The sequence below is a fragment of the Monodon monoceros genome, unplaced genomic scaffold, assembly GCF_005190385.1.
Source record: "Monodon monoceros isolate NGI ecotype Baffin Bay Population unplaced genomic scaffold, NGI_Narwhal_1 Super_Scaffold_13, whole genome shotgun sequence".
Lineage (NCBI taxonomy): Eukaryota > Metazoa > Chordata > Mammalia > Artiodactyla > Monodontidae > Monodon > Monodon monoceros.
Window position 1 is genome coordinate 44,155,817 of NW_021703769.1, and position 7,788 is coordinate 44,163,604.

General features: G+C 42.1%; 1 non-coding gene across 1 annotated transcript; it reads right to left on the reverse strand.

Annotated features, from left to right (window-relative positions):
* Positions 1 to 6,958: 6,958 nt before the first annotated feature.
* LOC114895111 lies at positions 6,959 to 7,065 on the reverse strand. The gene has a single exon (XR_003793420.1). It is a non-coding gene; the product is annotated as a U6 spliceosomal RNA (small nuclear RNA).
* Between the last annotated feature and the right edge of the window lie 723 nt (positions 7,066 to 7,788).

A 7,788-nucleotide genomic window follows, 5' to 3' on the forward strand; every position in this document is an offset into this window, starting at 1 on the left:
CTTAGGAACAGCAAATTGGGGAGCCATCTTGGCTTGTGTCTTGTCGGGGGCCTGCAGGGCAGGAGCCGGATGGAAACCCAAGAAGGTTAATAAAAAGGAAAAGTGACTCCCCCAGTTAATGCTAAATACAAATCAAATGTTTGCGTATGCAAATAAAATAAAACGAAATAATCCATGGTACAAATGTGCCATGAATCTGCAAAGAGCTCAACCATCCTCCATGCAAAGATTTTTCTCAGCCTTACGTGTTGCTGAAGGCTGCCATTATGTGACATTTTTGTGATATTTTCCCCTTTCTGTCTGTTTTTGATCCTCAGGTAAAACTGGATGAGAACGACCTCTCCGATGGAGAGGTGGGAGAGAGCAGTATTCCCTCAACGCCTCGGGGGATGAAGCTGGCTTACGTGTTTATTTCTGGAATTAACTGGGTTGTAATAATAAAAATGTGTGGCGTTTACCGATGGCCTCTTATAGGTGAACTTGAAATGCCAGACATTTCTACCATCACATAAAAAGAAAAATAAACACAAACCTTCCCCAGCCATTGACAAAGAACTCACATTTGATCTGATCTTCAGAACAACTGGGAGGTAGGAATTCTTGGGAAGCTGGTTTTATAAACGATGCAACAGGCTTCACAACTGCATGTGCTCAAGTTCCCAGACGCTTATCCTGAGTCACAGACGGTCCTTCACACCAGCCTGCAATGGAAGAAAGGAAAGTGCTGGAAAATGCCTTCTTTCACCGACAGTTTGGCAATCTGTGGTAAAGCTACTTACTTCTTTCACTCCACTGCCGTTCCTCTGCTGTTCTCTCTACCTCAAAGGGCATTTCTACCTAGAGTTTCTGTGCCAAAAATGGCTGAGGCTACTTGATCATTTTATTTTATTTTTTTATATAAGCTTTTAAAAAAATTCAGTCATTCATAAGACAGTCTTTATTTACTTGTTTTTGGCCGAGCCGTGTAGCACACGGGATCTTAGTTCCCTGACCAGGGATCGAACCCATGCCTCTTGCAGTGGAAGCGCAGAGTGTTAACCACTGGACCACCAGGGAAGTCCTTACTTGATCATTTTTAAAGCCCTTTCATGCACATTATCTATGATTTTTGACCTAATCTTCTGTCATTACAAAGCCCCCTGTCCACTGCAGCGGAGCATCCCACCCCACGTGCAATGGGAACGGTTCTATTTCTACCCCCTGGGCTGGAGGTATGGATGGTCGGATTTGGTCCCAAGGCAGCCTGGATAGGGCTGTTGGGAGAGTAGCTGAAGGGAAGCAGGCTTGCCCTGCGGTCCCCCATTCTGACGAGTGGCATCCTTGTGGGACCCAAGCCCATGCTCATCTCCTGCCATCTACTCTTGTGAAGTGAAGCTGTGCCCCGCAGAGAGAGACGGGGCAGCTGAGGGAGAGGCTGTGGTCTGGGGGCCCTCTGGGACATGCGAGTGGGGATACCTGTAGGGTCACTTATCTAGCAACAATCTAGACCATAGTCCCAAAGCCCTGTCCTCTAGTATATCAGAAACGGATGTCTTTGTGGCTGAAGTGCCCTTTTCCCCCAAACTACATGTTCAACATGCCTGCTGTTACTAGGCTTGTGCAACATGCAGAATAAATTTTCATCGCTCTTTCAAAGCCCAAGTTTGACAAATAGAAATCGAGTGAATTAGAAATCTGTGCTCATTATCATATGAAATTGTAATAGGAGCTTTTGGGTCTTTAACAGTTCAGGTGATGTACATTTCTGAATGATGTACAAATGGCTCTTTTTTATTATCTACTTGAGTGAACAAACTTTCTGATTTACAATGACTGTAAGAAAGTGGAATTATTGAGTAGGTAAGCTGGGTAAGGTCCAAGGTGTCTGACTTTCACCAGCCCTGTGAGTCCTGGCAGCGTCACTGGGGGTCACAGAGAGCTGGGAGGGCGTTTCCTACGTAAGTGGTTCTGATCATTGTAAAGCAAAGGGACCTATATCTCCAAGTCTCCAGTAATATGTTATGACTCTTTTCTCATTCTAAATAAATATTAATTTTGTATCTGGTCTTATATTTGCAATTTTCTGTTCCCCCTCCCTCTCAAATTGTATAAGCTTCAGACCCTAGAAACCTGGGTCTGTGGCTGATGGGGAATTTCATAAAGCCATACCAAGCATAAAACCTGACAAAGTTAAAGTTAGATTACAGGGGCAAGTCCAAGTTTCTCATTAAAAAGTGAGGTGGGGGAGGGGAGAGAAAAAACTGTGAAATATTTTATGTGGAAGATTTATACAAATTCCATGATTAAAATTTTTTCTAAAAGGGTCATATTTTATTTTTCTTACCATAGTTATATAACATAAGGAACACGTGATGAAAATCTCACCAGGCACTCTATAAATACCCCTAAATCTCCTGACTGCTATGCTGTACAAATGTGATGGTTCTCAGTGTGCTGTGATGTAGAAAAGGAGAAGGAAGCAGCTCTGTGCTGTGCACTATCCCTGGGATGCTCTGTTCTGATTTTGGAGCCAGAAGCCCCATGGTGCCCAGTCCCGCAAATAACTCAGACTCACCAAGCTGCCGGGCTATGCGTTTGGAACAATTCCCCTTTGGTCTCTGTTGAGGTTACCTGCTTGTTTGGTACTGGTGACCTTGGCACTTTTGGAGAGGACTGTCCCGTTACGTTCTGGGATGCCCCTCACTCTGGGTTTGCTTGATGTTTCCTCGAGATTATATGAAGTTTACGCATTTTTGGCAAGAAGGTCACAGAAACTATGCTGTGGTTGATGATGTGTCTTTCCTAATACGTCACATTAGAGGCTCTGGTGGTCGACTGGTCCTCGTGTGGGTAAGGTCGAGCCCAGCAGGCAAAAATAGAATAAAGGCTGCAGATTGGATAACAGTATTGTATTAATACTAATTTCCTAATTTGGACTTTGTGCCATGGTTACCTATGAGAACTTTCCTATTTTTAGAAAGTACACTCTGAAGAGAGAACCAGAACAATAAAGGAAATGGGTTAAAATGCTGACATTTGGAGAATATGGATGAAGGTATATAGACATTCTTAGTACTATTTTGAAACTTTTAAGTCTGAGATTATTTCAAAATAGAAAGTTAAAAAAGAGTGCAGAGCAAGTTCACTAGACACCACACCAGACCTGAAGGAATGCTTCTGTTTCTGTCTGCTGGGTGTTTTTTAGGTGCTGTTTTATAATCCAGGGGATTTTCTATCAAAGCCACTTTTTGAACCCAGTTTTCAATGGGGAATCCATCAGTCTAGAACAATTATTACAATGAAAATTCTGTGCAAAAATTGAGGGATAATAAAGTACAATTGCCTTTCAGTCTCTTTCTGAATGCGTGGCTTTGAATCAGCTTTCAATTTTGCAAAGATAGACTCAAATATGTCTAAAAATCACGTGCCAGAATACACAACAGAAAGGACTGGTTAAAGGACATAAAATAGACACTTGAACTCTTTGGTTCTCATTTCACTGTCACTTTCCCATCCTCTGTCTGCCTTTGGGTGGAAGCTGCTTTCCAAGTTTTGAAAGGAAAACTATGACTAGGTTAGGACAAAATTCCAGGACATCCTGGTGGGACGTCAAAATCAGCAGCGATCCCTGAAGTAATTGGCTTATACTTGTTCCCCTCACATCTGATGATGCTAAGGTCGTGTTCAAGATTCTTGTTGTTTTTGACAATTTGCCCAGTTGAACTGGCTGAGGAGACATTTCCTAAGGATCCCAAAGACCACAGTAATTTTTTTTTAATTGCAGTCCATAACTTAAGACTTTTTAATATCACAAAGTTTGGGTAAATAAGAACGCCAGACAATACACGCAGTTGCCTGAATGGAACATTTAGATAATCCTGTGGTGACTGCTTTCTCAAAAATGAAATGTACTCTGATCAGTGCCTGGCCGTGAATACTGCATAGCAAGAGATGTAGAAACCCCACCCAGAGTGCTAGCCTCTTGACCTGATCAGGAAGGCATTTTGAAGCAGCTAAAGGAGCAGCAGAGCTGGGGTTGACCAAATTTGGATCTGCTAACCAGTTCTGTCATTTACTTTGGGTAAAAAGTCACATGTAGCATGACAGCTCTGTAAGGTTGACCAGGTTGTTGACTGCAATAAATGCACATGGCCAAGAAGGTGGGTGCCCAAACCTAGCCCAACTCTGCTTACCCCATTATGTATCTGCAAGGCTGCGCCAGCCGTAGGAAAGGGGCCCTGTTCTCTGATCGGTCCCCTCAGGGGAGGCACACCCACCCAGAGAGGCACCTCCTGGCAGTTGCCTGGAGTATGCAAATGTGCCGACAGCAGCCTGAAGAGATCTCTGCTCATGTCCTGGTTCCTGGTTTCAACGTCCTCATCCCTGAGGTGGCCCTGAGCTGGTAGAGGTTTCAAGATTCAACCCTGGGGTGTTGATGGCCATAGTGTTTGAGACAGTAAAGAGAGGTTTCAAGATTCAACCCTGGGGTGTTGATGGCCATAGTGTTTGAGACAGTAAAGAGGAGGGAAACAGCCAAGTAAAGCCAATGAAAGGGAAACTGCTCAATATGTTATGATGCGTGAGGGAGATCAGGCCATTTAAATCACGTTTTCAAATAATATTTAATGATATGGAAAAATACAATTAACAGTAAGTAACATTAATAAAAGAAGCAGAAACACATGTTAAAATCATATGGGATTATAGATGTCACAGTACCGACAGTAATTTTCTCTAGGTTATAGGAATATTTACGATTTTTATGTTATTCGCTTTACGGGGGGCGTTTTTTTGGTATTTTCCAGATTTTAAGATGATAATATGTCATTTTCAGAGAAACGTGTTGTACTTAGCAAATGCTAACCAAAAAGTTCATGTCCTTCGGCCAAGGTCTTTGACTTCAGACTGTTTTTCCTAAGGAAAAATTTAGAAATATAGCTAGACATTAATGAGAGAGTTACAAAAAACTGTGAAAAAGGGGAAACAATCGAGAGAAATGGTTAAGAAAATCAGTTCCGGCAGATGCCACCATGAGACGATGTTTATCGTCTTGTTTTAGTTTTAGCCTTCTTTTATGCCCACAAGTCTCTTTGAGACCGTGTGTGCCTGGCTGAGGGAAGAGAGAGGCTTGTTTGTCCTGGTGTAAACTATGAGGCTGGCATCCTCACTTCATTTTCAGACATATTTCCTGAGAATGAAGCATGACAATCCAAAATTATTGAAAGAAAACAAGACGCAATCTGCACATACTCTAACACCTCAGCTATGTCACTATAGAAATACAGGACACAGAGCCAGCATGAGAGACAAAACTGGAGGGAAAGCTGCCTAAAGTTTCCTCAAAACTTTTCCTCTCCTTCCCTTTGCATCTTAATTCTACAGAGCATCTTATGTTTTATACACTGAGAACATTGCAATGAGCAGATATTTGTAGGATTTTTTTTCACATTTTTATTGGTGTAGAGCTGATTTACAATGTTGTGTTAGTTTCAGGTGTACAGTAAAGTGAATCAGTTGTACATATACAGATACCCACTCTTTTTAAGATTCTTTTCCCATATAGGTCATTACAGAGTATTGAGTAGACTTCCCTGTGCTATACGGTAGGTCCTTATTAGTTCTCTATTTTATATATAGTAGTGTGTATATGTCAATCTCAATCTCCCAATTTATCCCTCCTCACCTTTCCCCCTGGTAACCATAAGTTTGTTTTTTACATCTGTGACTCTGTTTCTGTTTTGTAAATCAGTTCATTTGTGCCATTTTTTTTAATTCCACATATAAGCACATATGATATCATATGATATTTGTCTTTCTCTGTCTGACTCACTTCAATCAGTATGACAATCTCTAGGTTCACCCGTGTTGCTGCAAATGGTATTATTTCATTCGTTTTTATGGCTGAGTAATATTCCCTTGTACATATGTACCACCTCTTCTTTATCCATTCATCTGTCGAGGGACGTTTAAGTTGCTTCCATGTCCTGGTTATTGTAAACAGTGCTGCAATGAACACTGGAGTGCGTGTATCTTTTTGAATTATGGTTTTCTCTGGATGTATGTCCAGCAGGGGGATTGCTGGATGATATGGTAGTTCTATATTTGCTGTTTTAAGGAATCTCCATACTGTTCTCCATAATGGTTGTACCAATTTACATTCCCACCAACAGTGTAGAAGGGTTCCCTTTTCTCCACACCCTCTCCAGCATTTATTGTTTGTAGATTTTTCGATGATGGTCATTCTGACTGGTGTGAGGTGATATCTCATTGTAGTTTTGATTTGCATTTCTCTAATAATTAGTGATGTTGAGCATCTTTTCATGTGCCTTTTGGCCATCTGTATGTCTTCTTTGGAGAAATGTCTGTTTAGATCTTCTGCCCATTTTTTGATGGGGTTGTTTGCTTCTTTGATATTGAGCTTCATGAGCTGTTTGCGTATTCTGGAGATTAATCCCTTGTGGGTTGCTTCGTTTACAAATATTTTCTCCCATTCTGTTGGTTTTCTTTTTGTTTTGCTTATGTTTTCCTTTGCTGTGCAAAAGGTTTTACATTTAACTAAGTCCCATTTGTTTATTTTTGGTTTTATCTTCGTTACTCTAGGAGGTGGATCAAAAAAGATATTGCTGAGATTTATGTCAGACAGTGTTCTGCCTATGTTTTTCTCTAAGAGTTTTATAGTATCCAGTATTGCATTTAGGTCTTTAATCCATTTGAGTTTATTTTTGTATATGGTGTTAAGGAGTGTACTAATTTCATTATTTTACATGTAGCTGTCCAGTTTTCCCAGCACCACTTATTGAAGAGACTGTCTTTTTTCCATTGTATATTCTTGCCTCCTTTGTCATAGATTAGTTGACCCTAGGTGAGTGCATTTATCTCTGGGCTTTCTATCCTGCACCATTGATCTATATTTCTGTTCTTGTGCCAGTACCAAACTGTTTTGATGACTGTAGCTTTATAGTATAGTCTGAAGTCAGAATAAAGTATGGAACACTCCATAAATTTGCATGTCAACCTTGCACAGGGGTCATGCTAATCTTCTCTGTATTGTTCCAATTTTAGTATATGTGCTACTGAAGTGAGCACAAGATTTTTTGTTGTTGTTTGTTTTCTAGATCTGTTTAGTCTGTTAAGGGGTATGAAAAACTTGCTGGTATCTTGTGTTTATGTCACTGCTATAGACTTACCTGGAGCAAAGTGCACCTTTCTCCTACCTTCGAGGATGAGGAGGACTGGAGGACTGTCCAGGTTGGTGGTGTGGAGGGAAGCTAGGGGCTTTCATAGTCAGAGATTGGAGGACCTGCTCCCAGGCAAGATGCTGCTGCAGAGAAGGGCAATATTCCACAAATGGGGGATTTCCCTGGTGGTGCAGTGGCTGAGAGTCCACCTGCCGATGCAGGGGACACGGGTTCATGCCCTGGTCTGGGAAGATCCCACATGCCGCGGAGTGGCTGGGCCCGTGAACCATGGCCGCTGAGCCTGCATGTCCAGAGCCTGTGCTCCACAACAAGAGAGGCTACAACAGTGAGAGGTTCACATACCACAAAAAAAAAAAAAAATTCCACAACTGGGGAAGGCCAGATGACTCCAAGTCCTACCTACACCAGTGAATCCCATGGAGTTACAGTGCCAAATGCCAGGTCCCAGCAGCAGAGGGCTCAGGGGGTGGACATGGCTTATAGGGAGCTGGCCAGCCTCAGATGGACCAGGGGGCCTGAGCCAGAAGCAATGGCAATGACGGCCAGTCACCCACATGTGAAGACAGGGACATCCCCATTTTCCCCAACTGAGTAATCCCTGAGGCTCTCT